This window comes from Rattus norvegicus (assembly GCF_036323735.1).
Source record: "Rattus norvegicus strain BN/NHsdMcwi chromosome Y unlocalized genomic scaffold, GRCr8 chrY_unlocalized_5, whole genome shotgun sequence".
Taxonomy (NCBI): Eukaryota; Metazoa; Chordata; class Mammalia; order Rodentia; family Muridae; genus Rattus; species Rattus norvegicus.
In genome coordinates this window covers 761349-787834 of record NW_026947408.1, presented here as the reverse complement: position 1 = coordinate 787834, position 26486 = coordinate 761349, and the positions used below count along the sequence as shown (strand labels likewise).

At 36.6% G+C, this 26486-nt stretch overlaps 1 long non-coding RNA gene across 1 annotated transcript in view; it reads right to left on the bottom strand.

Moving 5' to 3' along the window:
- Positions 1-26486, bottom strand: part of LOC134484768 (uncharacterized) — a 43972-nt gene that overhangs the window by 16764 nt on the left and 722 nt on the right. Inside the window, exons 2-3 of the long non-coding RNA XR_010062536.1 lie at positions 26069-26271; positions 16557-16639 (exon numbers count right to left, since the gene is read on the bottom strand). This is a non-coding gene — a long non-coding RNA (uncharacterized LOC134484768). The remainder of the gene's footprint in view (positions 1-16556; positions 16640-26068; positions 26272-26486) is intronic.

The window sequence follows — 26486 nt, the reverse complement described above, 5'->3', positions numbered from 1 at the left end:
TCAAAATATGAAAATAACAGAAAGCAACCATCACTATTCCTAAATATCTCTAAAAATCAAAGAACACAATTGCCCCCTAAAAAGACACAGATTAGCAAACTGGATATGGAATGAGGACCCAGCATTTTGCACTACAGGGAACACAGCTCAGAGAAAAAGACAGACATTACCGAGAGTGAAAGGCTGGAAAACAACTTTCCAAGAAAATCATCTGAAGAAGCAAAGCGGAGTATTCTTTCTAACATCAAGTAAAATCGACTTGCAGCCAAAAGTCAACTAAAAAGATAAGGAAGGACACCTCATATTCATCAAAGGAAAAATTCACCAAGATGAACTCTAAATCATAAATATCTATGCTCCAAATAAAAGGGCCTCTACATACATAAAAGAAACCTTACTAAATCTCAAAGCACACATTGCAATTGACACAATAAGAGTAGGAGATTTCAACACCCCACTCTCATCAATGGACAGGACACGGAAACAGAAATTAAACAGAGACATAGACAAACTAAGAGAAGTCATGAACCAAATGGACTTAACAGATAATTATAGAAGATTCTATCCTAAAGCAAAAGGATATACATTCTTCTCACCACCTCATGGCACTTTCTCCAAAATTGACCATAATTGGTCATAAAACAGGCCTCAAAAGGTACAGAAAGATAGAAGTAATCGATGCATCCTATCAGACCACCACGAGATAAAGCTGGTCTTCAATGACAATAAGGGAAGAATGCACACATATACTTGGAAGTTAAACAACGCTGTACTCAATGATAACCTGGACGAGGAAAAAAATGAAGAAAGAAATTAAATACTTCTTACAATTCAATGAAAACGAAGGTACAACATACCCAAACTTATGAGACACATGAAAACTGTGCTAAGAGCCTACACTCCTGGGTGACCAGCTCTCTCTCCCACAGAATCTGGGAGCAGGGAGTTCTGGGACAGGATCTGTGAGGTTCAGGTGACAACTAGAAACTGTAAGTGCCCGGTCCCAATGGAAATTCTGCTTTGAGTGTCCTGAGTCAATCAGGCTCGACACTTGGAGCACAAAAGCTGGTTTCACCTCTGGTCTCAGGCCTGAAGTCACTACGTGGGCTGACCTTCAGCTCTCCATGAGGGCAGCAACTAGAAATGTCCTTCCCCTACTGCTCCTAGGTACCTAAGCACAGGAGTCCCAGATGGAGCTTGATGTTTTTTTCTTGAGTCAGGAATGTGAGCAGAGTTGTCAAGGGTTTCTGACCCTCAGATGGTCTAAGTTTTCCCCACCCCACACGAAATTTCGGTGTAAAATACTGTTTTGACCAGTTCAGATCCAGGTGCAGTTTGGACTGCAGGGATCCTGCAGCTTGACTGCTCCTATATTCATGTGTCTAGAGGCACTATGCAGTTTCCTCTTGTTCTAGGGATGTGGGCTCAGGTTGGCAGAAGTGGCAGTCTCTCCTTACCTGAAGTCTCAGTATTCCCCACTCTCCTGAGTGATCATCTCTCTGTCCCGCAGAGTTACCAAAGGAGTTTCAAATATTCATTCCCTATCCTACAGGTCTCCAATCTTTCCAATTCTCGTCCAAAGTGTGTTGGAGAAGACCCCTCTGGTCAAGGGGATGTACAACAGGCCCCATCAGACAAAGAGGACTGCATAACTTCTCTTAAATGAAATCTCAGTGATTTCTCATATTCCACAAATAGATTAAGTCATGCCCTCTCTCCATATGAGACTTTGGTAACTTTGCCAACTGGCAAAGCAGGGCAGAGAGCTATGTTCACTCACAAAGACAGACAAAGATGTCCCCCATCTCCACCATAGTAACTTATGCAAACTGCTTCGTGTAAAATGAGTTTGAAAACTGATTCTGCTGACAAAGGGGATTTCAAAACTTCCCTATTAAACCAAAAGGACCTTTAAAGTCCTCCACTATTAAAAATGGGCTTAAATCATCACTTATGGACCAAGGGGGATAAATCCCCAAGTGAACCTCATAATACAGAAAACAGTCCAAACAGAGACAAAATTTTTTGCATGTATACCATTAGTTCAAGGATCATTGCCAGCTTCAGAAGGGGCTCTTGAGAGTTCCACACCCACGCATGATGTGGTAGAAAATTCTTAGTCCACCCAAGGAACTCTTGTGCCTTCTGCACATAAAAACTGTGATCTACTACACTCACCATATCCCCCAGTGATTCCAATGTCCCTATACAACAGAGAATTATTCAGATATCACCTATCACTGAAAAGGACCCTCCTGCCTTGTCATCAGGCCCAAAAGAGTCAAGTTTATCACAACACACAGTCAATGAGCTTTGCAAACTCCATATTGATACAATGTGCAATGATGATAAAACATTCCATACCTACTTACAGGACTCTAGGACATTCTGTCCAAAAGGAGAGGCTCCAAAATTTTCACATATACATCAGAGAAGCTAGAATTTTCCAAAACTAAGCAGGATTCTCTGAGTAGTACTCTATCTCATTAAAAGACGGTGGGACAAAAAACATCTACTAAAGGCATTCTACCCACAGCCATCACTTAGAAACGGCTGGTAGATGTGCAAATATACAAAAGATTTTCTTGGACATATTCCATCTGTAGAAAACATTATGGATCAAACCGTATGTGAACCAGGAGTGGTGGAACATGAAATGCAAACACTAGTGGCTGCAGCATCCTTGATATCTGAGGAAATTGATTCCTTCTTTTTCCATTTGTGCAAAAGAATGCATATGACCTCTGCAGGTTTAACAGGGGACTATTTGAACTTCCTTATCTCCTCAAGATCAGGCCATCTTCCCCAAATTCAGAAGATGCTACGCACTCTTCCAAATATGCACAAATGGTTGCCAGTCCTTTTTTATACCCACAAGCGGGCCCAAAACATCTGCAAAGTACATCAAAGTCTTTGGATTTTACCTTATATTATGAAGGGGCCTTGGACCCTGTTTTGCCTACCAATCAGGCTTTGGAACCTCCCACTTCTACACGGAACTCTATTTCCACTTCTCCAGCAGAAGAAATTTTTTTGGAACTTCCTCAATTACACAAAAATATCTAGAAACATCCTTATCTGATCTTGAGGCTCACAGCCCTCTCACATATGTCCATGATGCTCTAGGAGAGGTCACATCTTCTGAGGTAGTTCTAATACCTACCCCCCATTCTGATATCACAGTCAGCATTTCTAAACATATACACAGTACATTAAGACCTTCCTCATCTGAGAAGGATGTCTTAGGATCTACTGCATCTGAAAAACATGCTTTACAACTATCTCCATCTACCCAAGTAGATTTATTTCACATGTCCACTCTGGGTAGAAATAGTCGACATTCTCCCTCTACCAAAATGGACCACAGGCAACCAGTTTCTAGAAACAAAGGGTTAAGATTTGACCCTTCTGATGGACTCTTGAGAAATTTCTCCTCTAAGGAAGACAGTTTCAACATTACCCCTTCTGCCAAAAGGGATCCTTTGCCATCTTCTGCTGCCAAAGAGACACCAAAGCTACAATATTCCTCACGTGAGTCCCACACGTTCTCCATCTGTCCAAAGGGTCTTGAAATTTTCCTAAAATGATGAAGGAATTGTGGAAAGCTGCCAATCCTTACAAGGGCATGCTGGATATACCATATTGTCCCAGGATGCTCAAGTACCTCCACCTTCTACCAAAAAGGCATGTTCACCAATCTGCCCTAGGGTTTCAGGAAATTTCTTCACCCCTCTCTAGGGTTCCAGAAAGTGTTCTCCTTCCTCAAAGTAATTTGTCATTGTGAAAATTAGACTCCAAAATACAATAACACTTTTTATATTTCCAAAGGTCTGATGGAATGTCCACATCGAAAAAAAAATCATTAAGACCTTGTGCCATTAGCCCAAGTATATCAGAAAAATTCCATGTCCTCTAAAGCATCAAAAAAATCAATCTGGTTCTATCACTCTTCCTGGGAAACATTTACCATCACCAACAGAATCCCCAGGACCATCAAAATCTAAAAAGGGGTATCTAGAATATTTATCATCTGCCCAAAGGTCTTTAGGATGTTCAGCAACTTCTCCATGATCTTGGTTAATCCATAGAACTAAAGAACTAAAGCCATCTTCCCAGGGTGTTTTCACAAGAACCACATAGTTTTTCTTTTCTTTTATGCCAAGACATAAGGCCAGCTTCCTTCTCCCCATCTCTATTCTCTTTACCCTCTTTCTTCTCCCTCCCAAATTGCTGTTTACTCTAAATTAGAGGCCAATTAGTAAACCCTAGAGGTACTGAAGGAATATTCGAGAGGCAGTTGCTGTCACTACAGTGCTAGAAACATCACAGAACCAGTTAGGGCTCTCCAGGATACAAGAATATTTCAGGCAGGACCCAATGATGATGTCAGTGAGAACTTCCATGGCCTACCTGCTAAACAGCTTCCTTACATTGACCAATTTCGAGGGTGTCTTTTCCATGACTGTCTCCTGTGACACAGTGGAAACCTTTACATACTACATCTCTCCAATGCTAAGTACTTCTATTGTTTCATTAAGGGGTTACATTCTCTGAATGGAGAAAGTTAGGGGCTTGGCATGGGAAGAAAAGATCTAGGAACATGGAGTGGAGGAGATTCTTCTGGATAATAATTTTATTCCCAGGTCCATTCCTGTGACATACACTTCAATTTCCTAAGTTTTCTCTGTATCTCCAAAGCAAGTATTTTCCCTACAGACCTTCAATTGAATAAATATTTTATTAACTATTTTGTCTACATTCCTTGAGAGGGGACGTTATACATATTCCTGAATGTGTACTCAAAAATTCAATTTTCCAATTCAATTATTGGCAATGACTTTGTCAACAAAGGGGGCACAGCTAGAGAGTGAGTATAAGAGTGTAAATACTGTGTACCTTCTTCAAATGATAAACTCCCAAACACTTATTTTATCCAAACATTACCAGACATCATTAAAGCAAAGGAAAGCATGGACTATAGAATTTGGTTCTCTTGTCCCATTTGATATCTGTTCTGCATTATCTACCTTACTATGTTCCCATGACAAGACTTGAAGGTTTTTGATGTTTTACCCTGATCCTTTCTTCAGGCCAAACATAAGATTCAGGAGGATGTGCAGGATGAGGAATAGAGTGTGGTCCAGTGAAACCTCAGCTTCATTAGGTTCATAAGAACAGGAGAGAGTCTATATAGAATTGTCATTTGTGGATTCTACTTTTATCTTGTATCCCAGAATCCATGTTAAAATTCCATCTAACTTCGTAGCTATAATTTACATATATATATATATATATATATATATATATATATATATATATACGCACATATATATATATATATATGTGTGTGTATACATATAAATGTGTGTATATAGATGATATAGATATATATATTTGTATTTATAGATGATATGTAGATATATAGATATATAGATAAACAGATATACAGATATAGATATATAGATATATAGTTATATAGATATATGGATATGTAGATATATAGATATATAGATATATAGATATACAGATTATAGATATGGATATAGATATAGATATTTATATAGATAGATATATTAGCCACCGAAATAGATAAGATGGATGAATCTTAGAATTGCATGATTAGAAGAAACAAATATAGGTCTTTCCTGAGAGACACAGTTAGAGCATGTCAAATACAGAAGTGAATGTTAGTGGCAAACCAGTGAACTGAAAACCCATTTGTTGTTGGTAGATTTTGTGAAGGGTTACAACAGCTGAAGGAGCTTTTAATCCTATAAGGAAAACCATGCCATCAAACCAGAGTTTTCTGGTAGTATACAAATATTCAAAGATTGTACATGGATAGAACTATGGCTCCCACTTCATATGTAGCGGAGAATGGTTTTGTTGTGCACCAATGGAAGGAGATGCCCTTGGTCTAAACTAGGTTTTATTACCAATTCAAGGGAATTTCAAAGAGCAATAAGAGGGATTATAAAAGAAGGGTAGGGGGACTGGTTAGGGATCTTATGGACAGGAAACTGGGAAAGGCAAACATATTTGAAATGTAAATATGGAAAATCAAATTAAAAAAGCAAAAAAATCTTGCTAAAAATAATAAATATTAAATAAGTTAAAGATAAGAAAACTGCCTTCTAATCATACATATTGAATGAGAAATCTAAAGGGTCAAAATCAGGCAATTGCAGTCAGAGTAATCCTAGTGGAAAGACTGATATGATGTACTATAAACATGTCTAACTCCCAAATACCAGTATCAGACACAAACTGCACCATAGGTAATCCAATAATTAAGGAGTTTACTCTGAGCTGAGGACACAATAATTTTCTTTCACTTCTTCCTTAGGACCCTTTTCTTTTGGGCAAAAATATAAAAGGCATGAGCTCTAAGGAAAAGGACAGTGCCCTACTCAACACCTGGCTTTTGTGATAAATATATTAATGATATAAACTCTCAGAGTTCAAGGAATCACTAGAAGCAGGGAAGTCCAGTTAGTTTTGACAGGTTCTGAGCTCCTGAACCCATGTGTGGAAGGATCAGATCAGTTGTATCTCTTCAACGTACCTACTCAACTCCTACCAAAGACTCAGTGAGATTTCCCAGGGTCGATATATTTCTTCTTTTTTCTTATACCAAGACAGAAGGCCATATTCTTTCTCCCCATCTCTGAGCTTTTCATCCTCTTTGTTCTCACTCCCAAAATGCTGTTTGCTCTGAACTAGAGGCCAATTACTAAATCCTATAGGTACTGAAGGAATATATGAGAGGCATTGCAGACATGACAACATGATATTACAGGAGAAACTAGGGATGTCCAGGATACAAGAGATTTTTTCATGGAGGGCCTAATGATGATGTAACTGAGAATTTCCATGGCCTACCTCTAAACAGCTTTCTTTACACTGAGCAGTTTCGAGAGTGCCGTTTCCAGGTATGTCTCCTGTGACACAGGGGAAAACTTTATTACTCCATCTCTATAAAGCTAGAGACTTCTCTTTTCTTCCATAGTGGTTACATGCTCTGAATGGAGAAAGTTAGTCAGGGTCCTGGTATTGGTAGAAATGATCTGGGAACTTGGAGAGGAGGACTTAATTCCAGGTCTATTCCTGTGATATACTGTTCAATTTTCTAGTTTTCTCTGCCTTGTATAGCCCAGTATATTCCCTACAGACCTTTAGGTGATTGAATATTGTATTTCACTTATCATTTGTACATTCCTTGATAGGGGACTTTATAAATATTCCTGAATGTGTACTCAAAAATCCTGTTTTACTATGCCATTTTCTGCAATGATTTTGGCAATGACGTGGGCCCAGCTATAGAGTGAGTATAACAGTGCAAATACTGTGTACCTATTTCAAATGATAAAGTCCCAAATCCTTATTTTATCCAAAGAGTACCAGACAACAATAAAGCAAATGTCCACATGGACTATACATTTCTGTTCTCTAGTCATATTTGATATCGGTACTACACGATCTACCTTACTGTGTTCCCATGGCCAGACTTGAAGGCTGTAGATGTGTTATCATGATTCTTTCTTAAGGCAAAATATAAGAAACAGGAGCATGGAGGAGTTTACTCTGAGCAAGAGACACAATACTTTTCCTTCCTTTATTCCTTAGGTCCTTTTTCTTCTTGTGAAAAAGAATAAAGGTCATTTGCTCTCAGGAAAACAACAGTGCCCTTCCCATCACTTGGCTTTTCCAATAAAGAAATGAATGATATAAACTCTCTGAATTCCAGGAACCATAAGAACAGAGAAGTCCGGATGCTTCTGAGAGGACCCCAGTTCCTGATTCCCATATGTGGGAGGCTCAGATCGATGCTATCTGTTAAGCAATACCACTCAAAACCTACCGTGGCATCACTGGGCTTTCCCAAGCACACATATTTCTTCCTTTTTTTTTTTGAACAAGACAGAAGGGCAGCTTTCTTCTCCCCATTTCTGATCTCTTCATCCTCTTTGTTCTAACTCCCAGATGGCTGTTTACTTTGAATTAGATGCCAATTACTAAACCCTAGAGGTACTGAAGGAATACCTGAGAGGCAGATGCAGACTTGACAACACTAGAGACATCAAAGAAGAAGATAAAGCTCTCCAGGTTACAGGAGATTTTTCAGGCAGGGCCTAATGATGATGTCTCTGAGAACTGCCATGGCCTACCTGCTAAACAGCTTTCCTTACATTGATCAGATTTGAGGGTGCCCTTTCCTGTTATGTCTCCTGAGATTCAGTGGAAATCTTTATGTACTCCATCTCTCTAAAGCTAGACACTTCTCTTTGCTTTATTAGTGGATACATGCTCTGAATGGAAAAAGTTAGTCAAGGGCTTGGAATGGGTAGAAAAGATTTTGTAACATGGAGTGGAGGAGATTCTTCTGGATATTAACTTTATTCCCAGGTACAATCTTTGAAATACAGTACAATTTTGTAGGTTTTCTCTATTTCCCAAAGGCCAGTATTTTCCCTACAGACCTTCAATTGAATGAATATTGTATTTCACTTTCTTAATGTACATTTATCGATATGGGACTTAATAAATATTGCTGAATGTGTACTCAAAAATTGTTTTCCAATTCCATTTTCTGCAAAGATTTTGGCAAGAAAGGTGGCCCAGTTATAGAATGAGTATAACAGTGTAAATATTGTGTAGCTACTTGAAATGATAAACTCCCAAGTCCTTATGTTATCCCAAAATTACCAGATATCAGTAAAGCGAAGGCCAACATGGACTATAGAATTAGGTTCTCTAGTCCCATTTGATATCTGTTCTGTATTATCTACCTCACTGTTTTCCCATGGCCAGACTAGAGGGTTGTGGATGTTTTACCATGATTTTTTCTTGAGGAATAATAAGATAGAAGAGGAAGGACTGTGAGAGGAATGGCTTGAGGTCCAGTGAAACTTCAAATTCAATAGGTTCATAAGAACAGGAGGGAATCTATTTGGCATTGTCCTTTGTGGATTCTACATTCTTGACTTAGTTACACAGAATCCATATGAAAATTCCCCCTACCCAAGCAGCAGAAGGAGCCACCTACATATATATCACCAAAACCTGATAAGATTGATGAATCTAAGAAGTGCTTTCTGCCAGGAAACAAATATAGATTTTTCCTCAGAAACACAGCTAGAGCATATTATATACGGAAGTGACTGTATTCTTGTAAAACTATAAAAATAAAAAGGAAATATTTGTTTTATCCTGCTAACTCTGGCACCGAAGTGTCTGAAATTCTCTGCTAGATATCTTGGCATAAACACCTTCCCACTCCTCAGCTACACAGTGTTTCATGCCGTCACACACTCTCCCATACTCAAACCCTCACATAAAAAACACACAGCACAATAATCTTTGATTTAGTTGATTAGATATAATTGCCCACTTAAACACACCACGTAGGGTACTACCCATCCTTTATGAATATTAAAAACGACTTGTAAATACACAGAGCAGAATCTTAAATTCACCTGCCATGGCTTCTCACTCTGTCATCTTACAATCCTCTTTTTTCCTCTAGTGTCCTCCTCTTCCTTCAAACATCTCTACTGACCATTCTTCCTTCTCCTCACAAATTAACCCTCCTTCTGTCCTGTTCCTGCCACTCACTTATACTTTACACATTCAATGGGGAGGTAGTTCTTGTGAAGTAACCTGAGTTCTGAGTACAGGACTATGCACCTGACTTTGAGGCAGTTGAATTAGCATCAAACACAGAAAACTGCAGGGAGAACCACAAAATGAACCCTAGTGGCAAACCAGTGAACTGAAAACGAACTTCTTGTTGGTAGATTTTGAGAAAGGATTAGAAGAGTTGAAGGTGCTTTCAAACCCATAAGAACAACAATGCCAATGAAACAGAGCTTTCTGGTAGTAGACCAATATTTAAAGAATGAACATGAACAATCCTATGGCTCTTACTGCATATGTTGCAGAGGATGGCCTTGTTGGGTGATAATGGAAGGAGAACCCGTTGTTCTGCCTAGCTTTGACTCCCAGTTCAAGGGAATATCCAGGGGCAGTAAGGGTGGTTATAAGAGAAGTGTAGGAGGACCGGTAAGGGATATTTCAGTCAGAAAACTGGGAATGGAAATATTTTAAATGAAAATTTAGATATATCCAATTAAAAAAGCAATAAAATTAGTTAAAAATTAAAAAAAAATGAAAGACATGAAAGAAAAGAAATCTTCCAGCTATTCACACCTATTGACTCAGAATTTTAAGGGGTCACTGTCAGGGAATGATAGTCAGAGTATTACTAGTTGAAAGACTTATATGATGAAGTCTCATCTAGAAGCACTTCTCCCTTCCAGCTATCAGTGACAGACACAAACTGCATTATTAGAATACAATGCATGGAGGAATTTACTCTGTGCAGAAGACAAAATACTTGCCTTACCTTTTCTGTTAGGACCTTTTCCTTTTTGACAAAAGGATAAAAGCTATGAGCTCTCAGGAAAAACTAGAGTGCCCTTCCCAAAACCTGGCTTTGGGGATAAAGAAATGAATTATATAAACTAACTGACTACAAAGAAAAATAACAAGCAGGGAAGTCCAGATGCTTCTGAGGGGCTCCCAGCTCCTGATTCCCAGATCAAGGCTATCTCTTCAGTGAACCTACTCAACACCTACCCAAGACTCAAGGATCTTTCCCATTGACCACGTGTTTCTTCTTTTTATACCTAGACAGATGGTCACCTTCTACACCCCATGTCTGATCACTTCATCCTCTATGTTTGCCCTCCCAAATGGCTATTTACAATGCATTAGATGCCAATTTGAAGACCCAAAGGTACTGAAGCAATATCTGATAGGCAGTTGCAGTCAGTACAACAATGGTGACATCACAGAAGAAGCGAGGTCTCTCCAGGATACAAGAGATTTTTCTGGGAGTCCTAATGATGATGTCACTGAGAACTGCCATGGCCTACCTGCTAAACAGCTTTCCTTACATTGAACAGATTTGGAGTGCAATTTCCAGGAGTTTCTCCTGTCTAACAGTGGAAACCTTTACATACTCCATCTCTTTAAAGCTAGAGATTTCTCTTTGCTTCATTAGAGGTTATATATTCTGAATGGACAAAGTTAGTCAGGGGCTTAGCATGGCTTGAAACGAATTAGGAATATAGAGTGGAGGAGATACTTCTAGATAATTTTTGTTTCCCAGGTTCATTCCTGTGATACACAGTTCATATGCCAGGATTTCTCTATTTCCCAAAGGCCAGAATTTTGCCTACAGACCTTAACTGATTGAATATTGTATTTCACTTTCTCATTGTACATTCAATGATAAGATACTTTATTAATATTCCTGTATGTGTACTCAAAACTTCTGTGTCCAATTTAATTTTCAAAAAAGCAAAGGACAAAACAACTATGGAATTCAGTTTCTAGTACTTTTTAATATCGGTACTACACGATCTACCTTTTTGTGTTCCCATTGCTAGACTTGAGGGTCATACATTTTACCATTATTTCTCTGAAGGCCAAACATAAGATACTGGAGGATGGGCAGAAAGAAGAATGGCTTGAGAGCAAGTGAAACCTCAACTTCAATTGGTTCATAAGAACAGGAGGGAGTTTATTTGGCACTGTCGTTTCTGAACTCTATATTCTTGACCTAGTTGCTCAGAATCCATGTTGCCTCCACCCAACCACATAGTTCTTGGAGCCACCTAAAAGAGGATATATGTATATGTATATATCCTCCAAAACTAGATAAGATTGATGTCGCTAAAAAGTGCAATCTGCCAGCAACTGGACATAGATATTTCCTGAGAGACACAGGTAGATCATGTCAACTACAGAAGTTAATGCTAGAGCAAACCAGTGAACTGAAACAGACTTCTTGCTGGCAGATTTTGAGAAAGGATTACAAGAGGTGAAGGAGCTTAAAATCCCGTAAGAACAACAATGTCAATGAACCAGAGCTTTCTGATACTAGACCAACATTCAGTGAATGTACACAGACAGAACTATGGATCAAACTGCATGTGGCAGAGGATGACCTTGTTCATCATTAATGGAAGCCGAAGCTATTGGTCCTCTCTAGGTTTGTCTCCAAGTTCAAGGGAATGTGAAGGCACAGTTGGGGGGGGGGGTTAGAGAAGAAAGGGGAAGGATACGGGTAGGAACCTTTGGGTAGGAAAATGGGAAATGAAATAATATTAAATGTAAATATAGAAATATCAAGTTAATAAAATCAATAAAATTGCTAAAACATAAAAAAATGAAAGAAATAAAAGAAGAAAAAACTGACAGCTAATCATACCTATTGACTCAGAAAAGTAAAGTGGTGGTCAGTGGAAATATTAGTGGGAAGACTGAGATGATGATGTGTCACCTAATAGCAATGCTGCTTCTCAGACTGCACTTTAGATATGCAAACATGGAGGTGTTTATTCTGAGCTAGAGACACTATATCTGTCTCTACCTTTTTCCTTAGGACTTTTTTCTTCTTGTCAAAAAGAGTAAAGGCCATAAGCTGTCAGGAAAACAACTGTGCCCTTCACAACACTTGGCCTATTGAATAAAGAAATTAATGATATAAACTCTCTGACTTCCAGGAACAATAAAAACAGGCAAGTCCAGATGCTTCTGAGAGGCTCCCAACTCCTGATTCCCACAGGTGGGAGGCTCAGATCAAGGCAGTCTCTTTCTCAATCCCACTAAATCCCTACCAAGTACTCACTGAGCTGTTCCAAGGACCACTTATTTCTTTTCTTTTTTTTTATACCAAGACAGAAGGCCAGCTTCCTTTTTTCTTCCCATATCAGATCTTTTCATCCTCTTTGTTCTCCCTCCCAAAAGGCTGTTTACTCTGAATTAAAGGCCAATTAGTAAACCCTAGAGGTACTGAAGGAATATCTGAGAGGCAGTTACAGACACAACAACACTTGTGACATCACAGGAGAAGATAGGGATCTCCTGGTTACAAGAGATTTTGGAGGGAGGGATTAATGATGATGTCACTGAGAACTGCCGTGGCCTACCTGCTAAACAGCTTTCCTAACAGTGACCAGTTTTGAGAGTGCCTTTTCCAGAAGTGTCTCCTATGACACAGGGGAATGTTTTATGTACTCTATCTCTTTAAAGCTACAGACTTCTTTTTCCTACATTAGTGTTTTCATGCTTTGAATGGAGAAAGTTAGTCAGGCACATGGCATGGGTAGAAATGATCTAGGAACATGGGGTGGAGGAGTTTATTCTGGATAAGAATTCTATTTCCAGGTCCATTCCTGTGACATACACTCAATTTCCTAGGATTTCTCTGTTTCCCAAAGGCCATTATTTTCCCTACAGACCTTTAATTGATTGAGCATTGTATTTTATTTTCGTATTGTACTTTCCTTTATAGGAGAATTTATATATACATACATATATATATATATATATATATATATATATATATATATACACACACACATAGTTGTAGAAGACACCATATATATATACATATATATATATATATATATATATATATATATATATTCTGAATATGTACTCAATAATTCCGTTTTGCAATTTAATTTTTTGCAATAAATTAGCAACAAAGCGTGACCAGTTATAGAGTGAATATAACTGTCAATATTGTGTTCCTACTTCAAATAATACTCCCAAATCCTTATTTTATCCAAAAACTATGAGACATCAGTAAAGCACAGGCCATCATGTACTATAGAAGGCAGATCTCTACTCCTATTAGATATCAGTTCTAAAACATGTACCTTCCTGTGTTCCCAGGGCCAGACAAAAGGGTTTAGGCGGTTTTACCACTATTCTTTCTCAGGTGAAACACAAGACTCAGAAGGATGGACAGAAAGAGGAATGGCTTGATGTCCAGAGAAACCTCAACTTCAATAGGTCCATAATAACAGGAAGGAATTTGATTGGCATTTCTACATTTTTGACCTAGTTCTACAGAATCCATCCTAAAATTCCACCAAACCACATAGCTGTAGGAGCCACCAAATATATACATATATACATATATACATATATACATATATATATGTACATACATACATATATTTTTATATATATATATATATTTAGATAGTTATATATATATATTTAGATATATAGATATATATAGATATAGATATGGATATAGATATAGATAAAGATATATAAATATAAATATAGATAAAGATATACATAAAGATATAGATATAGATAACAAGAGACAGATATAGAGGTAGATAGATAGATAGATGATAGATAGATAGATAGATAGATAGATAGATAGATAGATAGATAGATAGATGGATAGATAGATCTGCCACAAAACTACATAAGATTGATGACGCTAAGAAGTGCATGCTGCCAGGAAATGGATATAGATCTTTCCTGAGAGACCCAGGTAGACCATGCCAATTACAGATGTGAAGGTTATTGGCACACCAGTGGAATGCAAACAAACCTCTTGTTTGTAAATTTGGAGAAAGGATTACCAGGACTGAATGGGCTTTCAAGCCCATAACAACAATGCCAACGACCCATAGCTTTCTGGTACTAAACCAATATTCAAAGACTGTACATGGACAGAACTATGGCTTCAAATGTATATGTAGTAGAGGATGGCTTTGTTGGATATCAATGGAAGGAGAGGCTCTTAGGCCTACCAAAGCTGGAACCCCCAGTGTAGGGGAATGTCACGGGTGCTGGGAAAGTGAGTGGTTGGTGAGGGGAACACCTTTATTGAAGAACTGGTTGGGGAAAGGATAGGAGTCTTATGACTGGAAAACTAGAAAGGTGAATAATATTTGAAATTAAACAAAATATTCCATTTTTATAAAAGGAAAAATAAAATTTTAACCAACTGAACAGCCAAAGAGGAATCTCAATCCCACTTGAACGGGAGAAGAAATGAACCTCAGGAGGGAAGAGTGAGGGGCCTGTGTGAGAAAGGAGTCAGTAAGGGAGAGGGGAACATGTTCAAGTGTTGGTAGGGAATTTGACTGAAGTCTTGAGTGCCAGCAGAATGAATGAAAAGAGTCAACCTCATGAACTAAAAGTTTGGAGGTGGGGGTGGCTCTAGAATATTCCAGAGACCTGAGATGTAAGAGACTATCAGGACTCAGTGAAATGTCCAGGAGTAGGTAGAGGGAACTTGTAGAGGCTAACTCCATGACGAAGAGAGAGCATCAAGTGAGGGATAAGGTTGACATCCACAAATCAAAACTATGACCCATATTTGTTGCTGTCTGAAAGAATTTAAGGGACAAAACCAGAGAGGAGCCTCAGTAAAAGGAATTCCAGTGTCCCGCGATATCTGGGAACCAGATTAAGTAGAGGCCCCCAAGGCCTGACACTATTACTCATGCTTTGTCATGTTCACAAAACGGACCTGACATGACTGCATTAGCAAAGAAAAAACAAGCAGCTGAAAGAGTCAGATGCAGACATTTACACTCAGCCAATGAACAGAAGCTGCTAAGCCCTGTGGTTGAATTGGGGAAAAGCTGAGGAAGCTGAGTAGGGGAGCAACGCAGTCGGAGGACCAGCAGTGTTAACTAACCTGGACCTCAGTGATTTTTCAGACACTGAGCCATCAATGCGGCATCATGCACCAGCTAATATGAGGCCTCTAAGATTGGAGTGCTGGTTCTGGACACAACAAGAGAAGATGCACTTAACCCTCAAGACACTTGAGTTCCCAGGTAGTGGAGAGGTCTGGTAGACTGAGGGTGGAGTGGGAGACAGCTTCATTCAGTTGGGAATGTGGGGAGAAGGTATGGGATGTACAACAGAATATGGGCTTTGAGAGGAAGGAAATCTGAACTCTAAAATTTTATTAAGTAAAATTTTAAAAGAGAAAATATAAACTATAATAAACACTTTCTTCCCCAACTTGCTTTTTTTCCTCCTTGGTCATGGTATTTCATAAAAGTAATGGAAACTCTGGCTAAGACACAGTATTATGGGCAAAATTGTGCAAATGCTAGTTAGAGAAGTATGACATCTCTGTGGAGTCAAGTTAGTTTATCTGATTCAAACTTCCTTATTCAGAGATAGCAACTAACAGAGAATTTCTAAGACTAAGTTTATTATCATGCCGTAGTGAACATTTTTAACCAAACCATTATGGGATCTGTGATATCCAAAAAGAAATCAAGAGACTAGGAATACTAAAAGGAATGAATCTTGTTTAAACATTCTTGGAAGAAATGAAATTCATATCTATTAGATTACCATAAAGGGATTGACGCTTTGGATTGTGGCCTGCTACCAAACACAATCCATATTCTCTTTTATTACTTTCAAAGTAATAATAGTTTAATTAATAAGATGTGAACTTAACTCCAAAGATATTACTGTATGTATGGGTGTATTTTGTTTACTACATTTATTATAAAAATAATTTGTGTAAGAATGTCAATTGGAATTGCTTGGAAAAGTTCCTTGAGTTTACAGATATGGTTTTACTTAAATGAGATTTTCTCTAGCAGTGAATTCCATTTGTTTATATCATGGTTCCTTCTACATATACTGATGGAAATGACAATAATTAGATTATTTCAGAAAGACCTGGATAAAATTTCACTTACCTAAGGAAATGATTATTGAAGAAGTGCAGCAATTTTCTTTCTCACTACTGATGTACTTTCTTCATGTACATTGCTATTGGCTTCTGGAAAAAGAAAGCAAAATTCATTTTTTAATGTCTCAAGTTACCAAAGTACTTTAGAAAAAAGTCTATCTTATCTTATAAAGGAGATATTTATCTAATGCTAAATAAGATTAAAAAGAATAGCTTTTGGGTTCTTTTTTAACTGTCCTACAAGAAATAAAATAAAATGCTTTTAATATACCATTTTTTATAGTGCTCAGCATCTCTGGTGTGTGTCTCTCACTCCCTCTCTTATCCAGATCTCTTTTAGTTTATGGAGCTGAGATGCCATGCATAGTAAACATCTTCATTCTCTCTCCCCCCAGGCTCCAAACCTCCTGCTTATTACCAGTGTTGAAAAAAACTTTATATTCACTGATATATGCAGGACCAGAAAATACCTGTCTTTTTGCGGTTAACTTGGCATTCTCAGGGTCCTTCCATGCAGGATACTCCAAATTCTTGAGTGATATTACACCCCAAGGAGAGCCCACAGCTGATATCTCTTCAAACTAAAACTTTGTTTTTTCCAAATATCAATATTTGCTGATGCCTCTTAAAAGCTTTAACATCCTTTGTAGCCCTCCTCCCACCCAAGGTAAAAAAAAGAAGGATGGAAGCATTGGGTTTAGTGGTGGTGGCCCTGTTTAAATAGGTTCATTGGAGCAACTCCCATCTGTGTTGTCTGGATAGCAGAATTACATTACACAGTTTATCAGTGGCAGCTTGTTCCATTAGCAAACATTTCATGAATACACTAGTAGTTCAATTTTGCAGAGTTGTCATAACAAACAGGAAACAGCAGCAGTGGCAGAACCTAGTAGAACAGCCAGGCTTCTGTACGTAGCCTGGACAGAGAGAAGTTCTATGCTGTGATTCTCTCAGGGAATTGAAATCAGCAGAGACTCAAGATCCACAAACATTGTTGCTGCTTCATTTGTTTGCCATAGTCTGTGTAGCCAACTTTCCCTTGGAAAAAATAGCATATGTTTGAAATGTTTGCTGCTGCTACAAATACATTACTGTAGCTGAGTAATCCTGTACATTATTTTCTCTTCAGAGTGATTGACACTATCCAAATCCTTTACAGTTATTGCTGCTAATTTTGAAACGGGTAATCCAATATGTGATCAGTTGAGAAAATTCAAAACAGTGTACCTGCTTTGACCATGTTTCCAATATAAAAATTTAAAAACACTTACAACCTATGAGCTGTAATGGTACTGGAAACCCTTAACAACCATCTCAATAGCAGTTACATATTCTTACTCTTGTATAAAAAATAGAATTAATTGGCAAAAGGTGATAACAATTTGTTTTTGAATGGGCTAGCCTGTCGGTGATTTTGGACAAGATGATAATTATCAAAAGCATGATTTCAAGCAAGTTTATAAAATAATGTGTTTAAGATATGGAGCTCATTTGCAAATTTTCCTATCCTGTTTGGCCAAATGCACATGCCATCTAGTTGTAGGGATTAATCTGGTTTATATTGTAGAAACTCAACCTAAATATACATGTTTTTTCATGCATCTACCAGCAGGGTCACAAACCCACAGTTTTATTTCAATTGTCATCTATAAAATTCCATCCGTTACAAACAACTGTCCCATGGTTGTTGGGAATCGGTGGTAGAGTTGTTTTTTTGTTTTTTTGTTTTTTTTTTCTAGTTCTATGTTAAATGTAAAGATATGAAAGGTAATAAGTGTGTGGAAAAACAATTTGGAATTGTATCTAAATAATATATTTCCCTTGGATTTTACTTTGTTTTATGTTTTATTAAGAAAATTATTGAACTTGGTGACTCAAGACAGCAAGTATAATACATTTTTTTTTCTATTTTCTTTTTTTCGGAGCTGGGGACCGAACCAAGGGCCTTCCACTTGCTAGGCAAGTGCTCTACTACTGAGCTAAATCCCCAACCCCATATAATACATTTTTAAAAATGATTTTAAGCAATATATTATGTGAACTTGAATTTTAACTCCAGTACTCCTGATTCTCAAGGGGACTTTTTCACACTTTTCTTTCTTGAATTTGAAAAATGAAGTGTACTTATACCTAAATCGAGTTTTAGAGGAGCAAAATGATATAATTTGAAGGAAATACTTAGAGTAGATTATAGGATTAATAAATAATGATATTTGACTATATCCTCCCTAGATGGTGAAGCCCTTGAAGGAAAGCAGAAACTTCATTTTTTTATAAACCTATTTTCTAGACATGTACTGGAAACATAATAAGTAATCACTTATTTTTGGAGTAAGAGTTTGAATGAGTTAGAGTAGTACATATAATCTCCAATTACCAAAAGTCAGATTTGTAGAACCATCATCATGTTAAAAAAGAAGAAATGAATACTCAAACAGAGTCATTTGACAATAACATCATTTTTCTCTTATTTGACTAAACCATATACATTATGCCTAGGCAATTTCTTTCAAAAGCAAAGTTTTTGGTTAGTAAAGAATGTATGTATGTATATATGTATATGTGTATACATTTGTATATGTGTATGTGTACATAGGGACACACACACACACACACATATATATATAATTGTGTATGTGTACTTAAGGGCATATGTATATATGTTTATATGTATATATGTATATACGTGTAGGTGGACACATTTATATATATATATATTTGTTTGTATGTGTATATGTGTTTATATATATATTTATGTAACATAAAATGCACTCTACTTTCTAACTTTATGAAACTTTTCACAGCTATACATTAGTACTCAAGATTTTTAAAAGCTGTTTCATAAATTTTGATTCATTGTAAAGTTACAGTTCAGAAAAGAGATTCAAGGTAGCTAATTAATTTTTATAATATCAAATTTCCTCATCTATTTCATAAAACACAAAGATTTAGTTTGGTAATGTGACTGTATATGGGTTTTAGCATGAGACATATCTAATTAACTTTTCCATCATGTGATGTAATTTCAGGATACTAAAGGACCTATGTGAGTTAGAAAATATAACAAATGGACTGCTATATGTGATAGATCAGAATGATAGAAAGATACATACATACATACATATTTACATACATGAAAGATCACAGATAATAAGTAGATTAATATCACATACTCAGAATCATCAATCATGAAATAATTATTAAATGTGAAATATCTTCTTATATGAAGCACAATTTTAAATGTGAATTATGTACATATCTTAATACCTAAAGGAACTTTATCAGCCGTAATTTTAAAATAAAATGTCTATTTAACACTTCCACTCAGGTAATTAACAGAGATGAAATACTTAGATTCCTTTACATTAATCTGTCAAATTCTCCCATCATCTCGTCTTTGTTACTTAAAGGCATAACATCATACTTTGTCTCTATTTGCAAATCTTCAGCTACTTTCCACCCTGCTGTGCATTCTACCTCAAATCTTATCACTATATTTAAGTCTCTAAGAGATCCTCATGTGCTATCATGAAATTTAATCATGATCCATCATTTTTTATCTTTACTAACATTGCTCTCATACAGGTAATTATTATTTCTCTGTCACAAATGAGATCACTACCGCTTCCGTGTTTTCAGTACTATTTTCAACATCAACCATTTTATAATTGCTCTTTAAATGAGATAATAAAATGATCTATTTTCCCCCAATAAATTTCCACCAACAGTTTGTTCCATTGAATCTTTAGACAAGAAAAACAAAGTTGTTACAAAGTTCTAGTTCTACTCAGATTTAAAACAGAAAGCTGGCTATGTGACAAGAATCATAGGAAGAATACTTCTGGAAGAGAAAGCAGAGCTTGGAGAAGACCTCATGCAGAGAAGTGCTTCATGCAATTTTAAACAAAAAGTGTGAAAGACCTGAACTTGCATATTGAATATTATTTGTTGAATAATATTTACAAGTGATTCTGAGTGGACTACATAAGCATGTTTATTTATAAATCCATGGTAAATGCTAAAAAAAAATGACATCGACGTGTAATAGAGCAGAAAAGGAAATAAAGTGGAAATTTGGTACAGGTTACATTATGGATGTTATCAGTTTAAACATGCTGATTTCATGTGATGAATATCACAGATATACTAACAGTATTGCATGACTCTATAGTGAAATTACACAGAGTGAGAACACTAACAATAACCTGTGACAAAAATGGCTATATTCTTTAATATTTCTTTTTGAAAACATTCATTTCAATTAAGAAAATTCAATAAAGGAACCAAAGATAACTCTTTTCATCTTTTGCATATCCAATCTTTAAACAGACAGGAGTATACTGGATGAATTTTCTTCAAGCATTTTGCTACTCCAGTTATTATTAATTTAAAACAATATGCAGATCAGGGTGTCATACTTGTGGGTATTGGTTACTAAGACCCAGTAATCTCCTCAGAAGGACATCCATATAAAGGAATCTAAAATAATTTCCATTTAAATATTAAAAATCTTAAATATGAAGACTGCTTATCATTTTCACAATACATACACCATTTGTAATTACTTCATTTTTACGTATCAGTATCAGTCACTCTACCTCTCTTATTTTGATATATGACAAGCTTAACAAAGAGCAGACCCTATGTTTCTCAGCAGTCCTCACATTTCACCCATTTTCCACTGCATCTGGGCCATATTACAATCAATATAATTAATATTTTCAAGTAAATGATAATGGGATACAAATGCATATTTTGATATTTCCTACAGTAAAACAAGTAAAAAGATCCAATAAAAGAATAGGTACAGAATTTGTTTATATGAAAACAGTAGGTTAATAATACCTTATAATATCCACCCTAATTCATATTGAGTCAGTGCTGAAGTATATGTGTCAGTGTTTATGAAAAGATTAAATATCTTTTATGTATCTTTCTAAAAACAATTGGACATAGTCAATAAAAAAGTGTCAGGCTCAGATAAGGTTTAGAAATAATTAAAATAAGTTCCAAAAAATATTCTAAAACACAGTTATACAACATATAAGTTTAATTCTCAGGCTCCATAACTAGATAATATAGTACTGAGCAATTGTATTCTATTTGCACATACAATTTTAATTTACATAGGAAATAAATGTTTAAAATCTCAAAAGCAATATTTATTCAACAGTAAGATTTCAGAAGTGTAAGTTTATTCTTTTTTTTCATTTTCATTAAATAGGGTATTTCTCATTTGTATTTCAAATGTTTTTATCTTTCCTGGGTTCCTCTTCATCACCCCTAGTCTCTCCCACTCCCGCATTTTAGTGATTGTCTCCTCCACATGGACACTCCCTTCCTTACTGCCCCAGACAACCAAATATCCAAAGTTTTAAAATGGGTTAGAGAGCTAAACCAAGAATCCTTAACTGATGTAACTCAATATCTGAGAAACATATCAAAAAATGTTCAACATCCAGAGTTATGAGAAAAAAGGAAATCAAAATGAACCAGAGATTCTACATTACACCAATCAGAATGACTAAGATAAAAAACTGATGCAGTAGCAGAGTGGTCTAGGATGTAGACAAAGTGGAACACTCCTCCACTGCTGGTGGGATTAGTAGCTCTATAGCCACTTTGGATAACAAGGTGGAGGGTCAGAGAAAATTGCAAATAGCTTTACTGAAGACCCAGCTTTACCACTCACTTCAACACATATGCCCACACTTGATCCACATATAACAAGGACATGTGTTTGAACATGTTCAAAGCAGTCTTACTCATATTAGTCAAATGCTGGAACCAATCGTGAAATATGTCATCGCCACTGAGGAATAAATAGAGAACGTGTGCTATAATAAAACAAAGGAACACGACTCAGGTATTAAAAATGAGGACACCAAGAACACTGTACACAAAGGGAAGAAACTGGAAAATAGTGAAGTAACAGAGTACAAAAAGGTCATATCATGGAATGTACTTAGGGACAATTGGGTGTTAGCCACAAAGTTAGGAATACCCAGTATTCAAATCCTTTATCACATGGAGGGTAACATGAAAGAAATCCAATTATGGATGCTTGCAACAAACTTAGAAGGCAGAGGGATGAAGGGACCTAGGTAGAGGTAGAGAAGGATAGACAAAGTAGGGAGGGGGATAGCAACAATGAAAAGAGACAAGAGAGAAATCCAGAGGAAAAGTGGAATAAATAACAATAATCATCAATGGTGGGTGGTGACCTTGGGTATCCCCAGGAAAGTCCCAGATTTCAGGAATGCAAAAGGCTCCTATACACCTACTGGGATGATAGTAGTTTAAATACTAAGCAGCAAAGAGATAGAACAACTAGAGACTGCCTCTTGTAGCAACACATGACCCAAGTGAAGGGATGGTGCTACCCATGCAGCTCAAAATTTTTAACCTATAAATATGCAAGGCCTAAAAAAAAGTAAAAGAAAAGAGCAGAGAATGAAGAAAGCCCCTTCAGAGACTACCTCACCATAAGAATCATTTCATCCACAGACCTTAAATCCTCGAACAATTCCTGATGTCAAGATGTGCTTGCAGATAAGACCCTAATATGTCTGTCCTCTGAGGGGCTCTGCCATCATCTGACTGAGACAGATGCTGATACAGCTAAACATTTGACAGAAAACTGACAGCCACATAAGATGAGTTAGTCTAATGCCTAAAGGATCTTAAGGGGATTGGAAACAAATATGAAACACAAGAGTGTCAATTAAGTTTATCCTTCAGAGTCTCAGGAAATTTACCAACGAGAGTATACTTGGCCAGTACATGGTTACTGCTATATAGATAGCAAAGCATATGGAGAAAACAACTGTCCAATCTTTAATCTCTGGAAAGGAAGGCAATCGGTCTTGTGGAAATGTCATATCCCAGAGAAGGGGGATGTTAGATGGCTAAAGTGAAGTGGGCATGTAGATGGAGGAGCACCATCATAGAAACAAACAGCATCGGAAAGGCTTGGGGGATTCAAGAAAGAAAGAAGAGTTTGGGAAATGACTTTGAAATGTAAACAAATACATAGATTATTTTGCACTTCCAATGTTTATAATATAAGATATGTATGTTTCCAACAGAGATGTTCACATCTCTCTCCTTAATGACTATACAGTCAGTATTTGTAACATAGGTTTACTGAAAGTTGAAATCCAAAATTGTTGTGACTTACTTATTATTCGAATTTCACATAGATAAACCCATTCAATATTTTATCTTCTGCCCTTGGAACTATAGCAAATATTTAGTTACTTGATAGAAAATTTAAAAAAAAATTGTCTTTCTACTCCATTAGTTTTCCATTCAATGCCTCAAATGTCTCTCAATTTAACTGTATGTACTACATTCCCTTCATTGTTGCCCTTTTCCCTGTCTCTTCACAGTTGATATTCCTGTTCCTGACTGTGTCCTTCAGCAATACATAAGTACACTTGCACTTCTCAAAATATATACAGTCTGTTTCACTAGACTCTTACACAAAATGATCATACAGATACACAGTTTAGAGAATTAACATTCAGATTAAAGTGAATATGTAACTCATTTTTTACTTTTTGATCTGGATTAACTCATCTAGGATGGCATTCACAAGAGGAATTCTGATTTATTTTCATTGGTATTGGGTTTAAAATACTTGTGCATTATATACTTCCTACCTTGGATTAGTCCGGCATACCACACACAGAACAGAACAAATCAATTAATTGTAGGATATGTGCATGTATGTGTCTAGGTCATTCCACAGTAACTCATGCTAAATGTTTTAGAAGCAAATCTGTTCAAAGATAGAATGACCTCCCTTTTTTGCATGTTTCTTAAACATACCAAATCACCTCACATTGCACCAATTATTTATAACTCTGGGCTACAGATTAAATTCATTATATCTACCATTAATCTCTCCATAGGGATTAAGAGCTTATTGATAAATAATTTTGTAGTCTTTAGATTAGAATTTTGTCCCAAAACTCATTAAGTATTCATTGTTCTGTAAATTCAAACCTAAATGGTTTTTCGGAAATATGAGTTTCATGGTCAGACTTCGTCAGCTAAATGCACTCTGTCCATTGTTGGCAAGTTCAAGCTATGCTTCCTGAATGTCATGTTTGCTGTGACTACCTAGTTGTACAGTCATGGGATACGCAAGTGAGTTCTCATATAGTTTTCTCAATACTAAATTGATCTGATCAGAATCTGTGAAGTGACGAATCAATCTCTTTGTGCTGAATGTAGGTTGCCAAACTCCCTCTGGATAATTTTTGAATAGCATCTTGTACTTATGCATATGCTTTTTAGGTGGTTTCTCATTATCTATTAACACTCCACATAGATCTGGAGCATTATATTATTGTAAGTTTCCAAGCCAAGTGATTACCTGTCCCAGATTAGAATCGTCTGTGAGTTTCTAGATCAATGTGTGTAATCCTAAGGGATTCTTCTTGATATATTATCATCTATGGATGGTGTAATATCTACAACGTTTGATACACAGCCTTTGATACACCTTCCTTCTGCTGTGTAAAATAAAATTATTTACAGCAATGGGATCCTGTAATATTTAGGCTACTACATGAATCCTTTAGTAAAATATGTCTATGCATGCTTATTCATGCCCAAAAAGATCCATGGGGAGACCAACCTGGCTAAAAATGTCAATTGCTACTCAGATGTCCACTATGTATACAGTCTGAGGAAGAGTCAGTTCAGTTCAGGTGTGGAACTGAAGAATACTCAGCCATTTTCCAAACGAAAAAAAAAAATCAAGTGACTAAGATAAGGATTGTGGGAATGCTTTCATCTATGTAGAACATTAATTTTAGACTCACATACAAATGTGTGATGTGCAGTATTATCAACACTTTATTTCAGTAGGAATTATATACTTTTGGGTATGGTCTCTCTGGACTATTGTATGATATCAATATAGTTTGCTGTGACAGATTTTCAAGTAAATATGAAATATGAGGACTCCAGCAGAGTAACTCTTGCTCAAGTAATACCCTTCATGTTATTTGTGACCCTCACTGGGAACACTTACTGCTATGTATCAGAGTTCTGATTCAATTTTAAGTCTTTTTTTTGTTCTCATACTAACTTTTGATGTTTCCTTTCTCCAATAGAATAGTTAGTCAATGAGCCTGTATACCAGACTTCAGATGCAATATCAAGCATTGTTTGCAGCTTGCCCCTCTGCTGAATTCACAGCTATGAGGAAGTGTTTCTTATGAGAAGTAATTGATCTCTACAATGTAGATTATTGTTGTCTGTGTTTTTCTCTGACTTCCTCAGTACTCTTAAGGGTCATATGAGGGAAGAAATCACAATGAGAGTGAGAAGCGATCTTTCTGGATCCCAGGATAGACAAAATACACCAAAGTTTCCTTGCAAGATATAAGAACATAGTGGACAGGGTTTGTATTCAACTTAGTCAATGAAATGCTCTCCCTTTATACCCTGTATATGTACAAATATTTACACAATTGGATTGGTTTGTTAGCTATGCCTACTTACCCAGCCTGCCCAGTTTTCAGGCTGTGAAGAGGAGACTTTGTTCTCAGCAAGGGATCAGGTGGTGGACAAACATCTTACTCTTGCTCACTGTTTCCCTGTTCCTCCAAGTTAAGCAGCTTCTTTCAAATGGATCTCCATTGTCCATATTATCCCTGACTTCAGGTCTGAATCTATGAGCCCAGTCAACAAGAAAATCTCCATAGCTAAGAAAAAGTAAAATTTTTCATTTTTTAATGCTGAGGTCGAGGGGCAGATATTATGGTGACTTTCTTTATTCTAAGATCTTCTTCAAACAGGGAAGGGGGAAGAACATTAGAGGAGGGTAAGTTTTGATCTATCTAGGGTTGCTTAACAATAATAGTAATAATAATAATAATAATAATAATAATAATAATAATAATAATAAGTAGTAGTAGTA